We start from the raw sequence: 10721 nt of genomic DNA on the forward strand, positions 1-10721 counted from the left end.
TCAACCATCAGCTAGAAAGTTGATTCTTACAGTTTTCTGTGATTCTCAAGGGCCAGTATTGGAAGACTATCAGAAAAAAGGTTCAACAATCAGCAGTGCTCATTACAGTGAGATGTTCACTGAAGAGCTGAAATCTAAACTTGGAATTAAATGTAGAAGGCTGCCATCTAAGGGCCTGGTGATCTTCATAACAATGCACGTGCACACACCTCTGTCCACACTGTGGACACTCTACAAAAACTCCACAACAATGCATGTACACACAGCTCTGTCCACACTGGACACTCTGCAAAAACTCCTTAACAATGCATGTGTACACACCTCTGTCCATACTGTGGACACTCTGCAAAAACTCCACAACAATGCATGTACACACAGCTCTGTCCACACTGGACACTGCAAAAACTCCATAACAATGCAAGTGCACACAGCCCTGTCCACACTGCGGATACTCTGCAAAAACTCCACAACAACGCATGTACACACAGCTCTGTCCACACTGGACACTCTGCAAAAACTCCATAACAATGCATGTGTACACACCCCTGTCCACACTGTGGACACTCTGCAAAAACTCCACAACAATGCATGTACACACAGCTCTGTCCACACTGGACACTCTGCAAAAACTCCATAACAATGCATGTGTACACACCTCTGTCCACACTGTGGACACTCTGCAAAAACTCCACAACAATGCATGTACACACAGCTCTGTCCACACTGGACACTCTGCAAAAACTTCATTTTGAGGTGTTAAGGCATCCTCCCTATAGTCCTGATCTTGTTCCATCATTCTTTCACTGAAAGTTTGGTCTCTGAAAGCAGCCCTTCGAGGACAAAGATTCACCTCTGAAGAAGAAACGAAAATAGCAGTGCACTTGTGGCTCACAGCTCAGCCTAAAAGCCTAAGGGAATATGAGAGCTTGTTGATAGATGGACAAAGTATATCGAAAAGCAAGAAGACTGTGTTAAAAAAATGATGTACTTGTCTTTTCTAAAAGTTGGTTAAAATTAATTTTACAGCCATAGTGCATGTAATATGTAATAAAATTGTCTTTTCAGTATTATTCATTTGTATAATTTACTGACACTAACTATGTTTATCATATTGTTCAACTTGGATAATTATACATATCCAAATTTTCTCATCACCCATAACAGAAGTTCAGTCTCCCTTAAGGAGTACTATTTGCTTTCTTAATATTATGAATTTCTTGCGTGGGAATCTATTCTGTAGCATCAACCCTCAGTGTTGTATGGGTGCTCAATCAAAGTTCCTATTGGACAGGTTGATTTAACAAGCAAAACTCTCCAAAGGCCAACATGACAGAAGACTTTGCATCCATCAGCTTTTCTTAAAGGTCAGAGAGACAAAGCAAAAGTAGTTCTTGGAATTCATTTGATCCATCTCTACCTCCTTACTACTATTGTGCCAAGTGTTGGAACATAAACCTTTACATCTCTATTTTTCTTAACATTGTTTTCCATATACTGGCATATTAGCAAGGAGACAAGGAGAAAGACAGTTCCCCAGAGAGAACATTCAAATTGGTCATAAAAAATACGAACTTATAACCATAAAACATAAAATGCCAACTTAATGATCAAAGTGTCTTATATTTGTTCATCATTTGGTAGTTTGAAAAGTACTTTGGTACATAGTATTTGGGACACCAAAAAGATTGATTATAGATTTAAACGTGAAGAACCACGCGTTTAAATGCTCGAATAAAACAAAACAGTGCTAAGTATATTTGAGATTAAACATCCTAAAGAAATAGAAAATGTGTTTTTACAACCCAGCTGCTCAGAGCTGACTCCGTTTTTTCTTTTTCCAGCAAGACTCAATCAGTTGCGTCATTTGTTGTGAGGCTAAATCCAGATATTTTACAATATGCCCACAACTTTCTTTTTTCTTTCTTAATACAGTAGGATCCTATTTTCATAATTAAGCAGGGGCATCTCTCAAGAAGGCTTTGACATTTTTTAGCTTCAAATTTCCATCTTATCCCCACTATGAATTCTAAGATCATCATTGGTACTATTGAAGTTCTCAAAACTAGTGGAAACTTATATGCAAGTGTTAGACACTTGGCTGCAAACCGAAAGGTTGGAGGTTCAGATCCCCCTGTGGCTCTGTGGAAGAAGGACCTAGTGATTTGCTCCTATACAGATGGTTGCCATCAAGTCATTTCTGACTCATGGCAACCCTGTACAAGGTTTCCAAGGAGCAGCTGGTGAGTTTGAACCGCTGACTTTGTGGTTTAAAGTGCCACATACCAGAATCCATAAGAAAGCCTATAGGACAGTTTAACGCTGCCATATGGCATTGCTATGAGTCCAAAATCGGCTTTATAATACATACCATGAACAACAATGGCTGCCAGGTTAATTGAGGAAAGATCCATGAAGAAAAATTATCCTCTCTTATTTGTGACCAAAATTAGCACCGTACATAAGGAGCATTGTGAAATGAAGACCCATAGCTCCTGTTAAAAATTTTGACTGAAGAGCCAAAGCTGTAATCTATAGGTGGTAGATACATCACACTCTATAGACTGTTAGTAACAGCTCCCACATAAATGTGCTTAACACAAATAAATGAAACAAAACAAAAAAACAGTTGCTGTAGAGGCTCCATGTGTGCAGAAGAGAATTGCTCCATAGGGTTTTTTGGGGGGCTGTGACCGTTCAGAAGTAGAGGTGCCTCTGGATACATTTAAATGATTAACCTTTCGCTTACTAGTCAAGTGGTTAGCCATTTGCACTACTGAAAGGCTCCAAAAACAAACAAAATGGGTTAAAAGCCACGGTCTCACCCAGTACAGTACAGGAGATTAGAAATGTGAAAATAAGAATAATTTTAAAGTGATTTAATAGGACAAAATGTCTCAGTTGTCTTGTTTGGAAAGGAGTGTGGGGAACTTGAGGAAACTGTAGGAATTGAGAGGGAGCATCTATTATTTGTACATTCTTCCAGTCCGGTTTTCATTTGGGTTTTACTCTAAAATATTGTAAATGTTACATGGGAATCATTACACAATGGAACCAAATGTGGCCTGGCCCTGAGCCATCCCCACGGTCAGTTGGAGATCAGACTGTTGTATTCCAAAGGGATTTTGTTGGCTGATTTTTGGAAGTAGATCACCAGCCCTTTCTTCCTAGTGCCCTTCAATGTGGACATTCCACTGAAACCTGTTCAGTGTCTCCACAAACACAAGCCTCTACCAACACCGGGGCAGTGATTAGGCATGAAGTGGATGGATTGCCTGGAAATAGAACTCATAGCTCTTCCAAGAAAGGTGAGAATTCCACCACTGGACTACTACTCTCCCCTTACTCTAGAATTGTTGTTGTTGGTAAAAGCCATCGAGGGAGTTCCAATTTATAGCAACCTGTATAGGGTTTCTAAAGAGTTGCTGGTAGTTCTGAACTGTGAACCTTGTGATTTGAAGTCCAATATTTACCCTACAGCACCACACTGGGACTCTTACTCTAGAATGTTGTTGAAAAAGCAAATCTCACACATCATGTTATTTCATTGGGGCTGGGAAATCTTGCCATAGCATTGAGGGGGAGGGGGGGACAAACATCCACACACACAAAAAAAATCAAGTAACCTTTTAAAGGGGAGAATGTCATTTATCTCTGACTAATAGCCAAGCAAACAAAGAGAAAAAACTAGAGCCTCTGGGAAATTGACAGGCCATGAAGCTGCCATCCTAACAGATATTGCAAAAGAATACAATAAAATGAAAATGCAAATTATCCCCAAATGACCACCTGCCTGCTATAGGTTGGACTCTGGGTCAGAGTCTCTCACTCCCCCTTTGAAAGACAATGGGTGCAGTAACCTTGAAGAAGGGGGACCTAGGGGAGTAGCGCTGCTTTTTGCATCCAGTGGAGATGGAGGGCAGGGTCTTTGAGAGAGATGTGCACCCCCTCCCTCCCAAGTGATCTGATGGGCGCATCATGTGTCCACAAAGAACAGAGGACCACTTCATCTCGGGTTTGTGAATGAAATGACTCTTTTCAGGCCTTTAGATTGGGCTAGCATTTCAAATTTAAATTCAAGGTCATTTCTCTGGGCAGGAGGTCACTTTCACATTTGTAAGAACAGAAAAGAAAAAGTACAAAAGCCACGGAAAGGCTGATAACAAAGACTCTATAGTCTTCATTTCTTTTTGAAGCACCTTGTTAACCCCATGGTCCCCTCTGGCCAATATAGAGTGCATTTTCATGGAAATCTTTGTCAGTGAGAAAGAATCACTAGTAAAAGGCAGAAAATTCTTCTTTAGTGTAATTTTTTTCTAATTTGAAAAATAATACACGCTTATTGTAAAAAATGTAGTCAAAGAAAAAGAAGATAAAATAATTCAATTCTATCAATCAGAAACAACCAAGCCAAACATTTGTTTATAATTTCTTTTCTTTGCGTGTTAAAACCAGCTTTTGTGTGAAGGATCCCCAGTGGCACTGTGGGTGAGGTGTTCAGCTGCTAATGGTAAGGTCAGTGGTTGAAACTCAACAGGGGCTCTGAGTGAAAAAGATGAGGTTATCTGCTCCTATACAGACTTACAGTCTCAGAAACCCTACATATACCAGTTGGAATCCACTCCATGACAGTGGGTTTAGTTTGGTTTCATGTATGTGTGTGTGTGTGTGTGTGTGTGTGTGTGTGTGTGTGTGTGTGTGAATGTATGTGTATGTATGAGTCTCTTCATTTTAATCATTGGGGTTATCATTTTGGGGTCTTCATTTTTTATTTGAGGGAATGAGTACTCACCCTTCTACTGGGTAGCAGAGATGCCTGAAACTTTTCAGTATCTCTCATGTCCTACAGGTTTAAGCAAGTCACCCCTGCAAGAAAGCAGAGGAAGGCAGTAGCCAGCACTCAGGAGAATGCTATTCTCCCTAGCATTGGAGAGATCAAAGAAATGCCTTGGATGTATTTGGGAGGGGGCTGGGGAGAACTCTTAGAGCAATGATCCTTCAACCCAGAGTTAAGGAATTGTCTCTTCCAATCCCCTCTACTTTGCCTCTCCAGTATATTCCTAAGACATACACTGCCACTGTACAAATGTGTCTCCAATTCATCTTCATCCAGACCTTGTTTATTAACTCCTTTATCTCTTTCATGGGCTCCTCAGACTGCAAGGCATTTGCAGGATTGGCTTTTGTACAAAAAATATGTAATTTTTAGCCAGCTGGCCACAATTTAGCCCAGAAACCACCTCACCTGTGCTTTTGCTGCTGACATTAAGGGGAATAAAAAAATTATTTTAGAGCAGAGCCTGGATCCAGCGTGAATCCCAGATAGGAAATCCATGCTACGTATTGACAAAGAGGTAGGAAACCCAGGGACACAGGACGGAACTTCAATTCTCTTAGGATCATTTGTGCTTCACTGGGGTGAAGCAGGTTTTTGAAGACTAAGAAGTACTCTCCTGAAAGAAGCTGACCCAGGAGTTCAAATGAAAGTTTCTTCAGGAACTGCTCCGTGTGGGTGGTGCCCTCTTTTCTACTAATTGCCTTATTTACACTTGCTGTTTGTTATGAGTCAGTTTTAACACACCCTCTTCAAATGCCTGAGCTTTCTCATGCTAGAAAAATATTTCCAAAATTCTTAATGGGTGTTTATTGTGTCTCAGCAACTTCCTTATTCTCTAATCTTGGCAAGATTAAGAGAGTAAAACCCAGTTCTAGTGGGCCAACCTGTTGGGGAAAGCCAAGTCATCCAAAGGAGACTGTCCTGCACATGAGGTTAGAAGCCAGATTGTCTTCATGGAGGGACAATCAGAAAGTCTGACCACAGTCTCAAATTTTCACCCTCACTTTCCCTAGATGATAATGTGGTGGAGGTTATTCGGATTCAGGATGATACAGCTATCGAGAGTAGAACTGTGCTCTCTAGGGTTTTCAATGGCGGATTTTTCACAAGCAGATCACCAGGCCTTTCTTTTGAGGCACCTCTGGGTGGATTCCAAACTCCAGCCTTTCAGTTAGCAGCTGAGTGCCTTAACTGTCATTCTCAACGCCCAGGAACTTCTGTGGGTTTTACAAGTTGATAATAAATAAGATCTAAATTCTTTGGCTAGTTCCAAAACCTTCCCCATTATTCCGATATTTGCATCAGGTATGCCACTCTCCTGCACTCAGTATATACCTTCCTTGAGCGCCGGCTAGCTGGCGGGTGGGGAGCCTGGGACCCCGGGCTCACTGCGTGGCAAGGTGCTGCTCATGGAGAACGTGGCGTCGCTCTGAGGCACCATGGTCCAGGACTACACCCAGATGAACCATCTGCAGCGGTGCATTAGCCCCCAGGGCCTGGTCATGCTCAGCTTCTCATGCAACCAGTTTGGCCCTCGGAGAACACCAAAAAACGAAGAGATAATGAATGCCCGCAAGCACATTTGACCAGGCGTCAGATTCCAACCCAACTTCTCCCTTTTCGAGAAACGCAAGGTGAACAGCTTGCAAACTCACCCACTCTTTGCCTTCTTTGGGAGGCCCTGCCAAAACCCAGCGATGGTGCCACTGAACTCATAACCGACCCCAAGCTGAGCACCTGGTCTCCAGTGTGCCGCTACGACATTGCCTGTGTGTGGATACAGCCGCCGGTTTCCAACCATCGACATCGAAGCCGACACCCAGGCTCTGCTATCCAAGAAGCCCAGCTTTGCCTACTGCGTGCCCCTATCCCAGATTGCCTGACAGTCACTATATTGCCTTCCTTGGGGGTTTCATTAATGATGGTGTTTCTCTAAACCTAAGTGAAGTTAACACCTGATGGTGCCCCCAGATGGACGCTAGTCCTGTCCATCCCAGCCTCCTTCTCCAGACCAAGACAAATCTCCCCACTAACAAAGTGCCTAAGGAGCTCTGGTACCGTAGTGGTTACGAATCGGGCTGCGAACCTTAAGGTCAGCGGTTCGAAACTACCAGCTGCACCGCGGGAGAAAGATGAGGCTTTCTACTCCCGTAAAGATTTACACCCTCGGAAACCCTATACAGGGTCGCTATGGGTCGGAACTGACTCGATGGCACATAACAACAACAACAACAAAGTGCCAGGTATAACAAGGGAAAAAAAAGACCCCAAACTACTCGTTCCTCGGAGGAACCGTGGCAGGAATCGCCCTTCCTCTGCTTAGGCTGTGAGATGTCTTCAAACTTCGGTAAATGCCTTAATAACAGGACCATGAGAATTTCAATATTAATAAAATGCATTTTATTTACGCAATAAACATTTGCTGAGTGCCTTCTGTGTACTTGTTGTTAAGTGCTGTTGAGTTGATTCCAACTCATAGCGACCCTATATAGGGTTTCCAAGGATAGGCTGGTGGGGTTGAACTGCCGACACTATGGTTAGCAGTCCAATGCTTATCCTACAGTACTACAATAAGACTCTCTTCTGTATACTTGGCACAGAGATATAACGATAAAAACAAATAACTTCTTTCTCAGAGAGCGTTCAGTCTAGTAGTAAAGAGTTAGGGAAAATAATAATCGTGCCATTGTTGTTGTTATTGTAATTGTTAAGTGCCATCAGGTCAGTTCTGACTCATAGCAGCCCTGTATAGGGTTTCCAAGGAGCAGCTGCTGAGCCCGAACCACTGACCTTATGGATTAAACTGACTTTGCAGTCAAGCACATTAACCCACAGCACCACACCAGGACTCCAATAGTGTCATAAGGTAGATGAAAATTATTGCTAACTTGATGATACACGCACAAAATGGTTCAGACTCATAGCGACACTGTATAGGGTTTCTGAGGTGGTAAATCTATATAGGAGCAGAAAGCTTCATCTTTCTCCCATGGAGCTCCTGGGAGACTCCATCTGCTGACATTGTGGTTAGCAGCCCAGCTGTTAATCCACTACCCTACCAGAGCTTCTTCAAAGTGCTATAGCAGGAAGAATAAAACCATAAAATTCTGATGTTTGGCACACACAAAGCACTTTATAGTAATTGAATGAAAGGGAAAGTATCTTTAAGGGAATTATATACTTGAACTAATTGTTAAAGGAGGAGGAGCAGCAGGTATTAATGGTCTGCTGTAGCACTGTAGGTTAAGTACTGGACTGCTGACCGAAAGGTAAGAAGTTCAAACCCACCAGTTGCTCCTCAGAAAGCCTATGCAGGATTGCTATGAGTTGGAACCGACTCAACGGCACTTAACAACAACAATAAGTCTTGGGGAGCACAGTTGTTCTGTACAATAAGCACTGGACTGTGAACCACAAGTCAGCGGTTCGAGTCCATCAGCTACTCTATTGGAAAAATAGAAGGCTTTCCTCTGCTATGATTTACAACCTTGGAAACCCTGTTCAGGGTTGCTATGAGTTGGAACTGACTCAAGGCACTTAGCAACAACAAGAAGAGATAAATTATTGGAGATGAATGTTACATGATTTGATTTATATTTTAGGAAGATAATGCTAAGTACATTTACAAAGAAATCAACTATGATACAACTCACTTCTCTTATTGATTATTAAGACTCAAATCATGATAGAATTTTGCAAAACCAATGACTTATTCATTGCAAATGCCTTTTTTAAAGCATCATAAAAGGTAATTAATTACCATGTAAACTATCACATAATTCACAATAAAACATTTAAGAAAAAAAAAAAGGCAATTAATTATAACACGGACCTCACCAGATGGAATATATTGTTGTTAAGTGCTGTCAAGTCTGACTCATAGAAACCCTGTATAGGGTTTCTAAGGAGCAGCTGGCGGCTTTGAATTGCCAGTCTTGCAGTTCAAAACAACTTTGCTGTCCATTGCTTATCCTGAATGCCACACCAGGAATACACAGGAACCAAAATGACTAAACAAGTCCATGAGAGCCAAAATATGACCTTGAACATATCCCTGAATTTAGAGATCAAGAATAGATTTGATGCATTGGATGCTAGTTACCAAAACCCAGAAAGATGTGGGATGACATCAAGAATGTCATAAAGGAAGAAAAAGTCATTAAAAAGACAAGAAAGACAGTAAAGACAAAAATGAATGTTAGAAAGCCTCTGAAACTTGCCCTCCAGTGTGGTGGTGGTGGTGGTGGTTATGTGCTGTGGACTCAAGTCCAACTCAGCGACTCTGCATAGGGTTCCGAGGCTATAAATCTTTACAGAAGCAGAAAGCCTCACCTTTTCTCCTGCAGAACAGCGGTAGTTTCAAACTGCTGACTGTGAGAGTAGCAGCCTGATTCATAACCACTACCCCCTCCATTGTAGAGATACTAAAGTGAATGGAAGAATGAGAAAGCAATAGAGCTGAAAAATTTTTTCAAAGGGCTGCTTCAGAAGACAAATTTAAAAATTACAATGAAATGTGCCAAGATTTATGTTATAAAACCACAGGGACGAATACCTCAACTGAAAGAACTAAAGGAAAACATTCAAGCCTTGACTCAAAATACTGAAGAACTCAATGGGTAAAATATTGATCGATGTAGAAAGCATCAAAAGATAATGGCAGGTATACAAAGAGTCGCTGTAAACAAAAGCAATGGTCAGTGTTCAACCATTTCAAGACGTAGCATATAAACAACAACTGATGAGATTCAGGGACGAAGCTCAAGTTGTGCTGAAGATACTGGCAAAATTAAGGTGCCAGGAATTGACAGAATACAAATTGGAATTTTTCAACAAACCGATGCAACACTGGAGGCACTCACTCATCCATGCCAAGAAATTTGGAAGACAGCTACCTGGCCAATCAATTGGAAGAGATCCATATTTGTGCTCATTCCAAAGAGAGGTGACCCAACAGAATCAGAAATCACTGGAGAAAATTGTTAATATCACATGCAAGTAAAATTTTGTTGAAGATAGTTAAAAAAGGACTGCATTAGTGCATCAACAGGGAACTGCCAGAAACTCAAGCTGGATTCAGAAGTGGACGTGGAACTAGGGCTATCATTGATGACATCAGATGGACCTTGACTGAAAGCAGAGAATACCAGAAAGATGTTTCACTTGTGCTTTATTGTCCATGCAAAGGCTTTTTTGTGTGTATAGATCATGACAAACTATCTGTATCATTGGGAAGAATGATTATTCTAGAACATTTGATTGTGCTCATGAGGAACCTCTACATAGATCAAGAGAGAGCGAATATTAAACAGTTTAAAATCAGGAAAGGTGTGTATCAGGGCTGTATTCTTTCACCTTATTTATTCACTTTGTATGCTAAGCAAATAATCTGAGAATTATCTGGATTATATGGAGAAGAACATGGCATCAGGATCCAAAAGAGAATCATCAACAATCTTCGATATGTAGGTGATATAATCTTGCTTGCTAGAAGCAAAGAGGACTTAAGATACTTACTGATGAAGATCAAAGACCACAGCCTTCAGTATGGATTGCTCCTCAGTGTAAATCAAACAAAACTACAGGTAGACCATAAGTACAATCATAATAAGTGGAGAAAAGACTGAAATTGCCAAAGACTTCATTTTGCTTGAATCTACAATCAATACTCATAGAAGCAGCAGTCAAGATATCAAATGACGTATTGCATTAGGTAAATGTGCTGCACAAGATCACTTGTGTGCAAGAGCAAAAATATCAGCTTAAGAACTAAGGTGTACCTGACCCAAGCTGTGGTAATTCAGTAGTCTCAGATGTATGTGAAAGTTGGACAATAAATAAGGAAGGCTATGGTGTGGCGCTGTGGGTTAATGTGCCAGACTGCAAA

This window comes from Chrysochloris asiatica, unplaced genomic scaffold (assembly GCF_000296735.1).
Source record: "Chrysochloris asiatica unplaced genomic scaffold, ChrAsi1.0 scaffold00012, whole genome shotgun sequence".
Taxonomy (NCBI): domain Eukaryota; kingdom Metazoa; phylum Chordata; class Mammalia; order Afrosoricida; family Chrysochloridae; genus Chrysochloris; species Chrysochloris asiatica.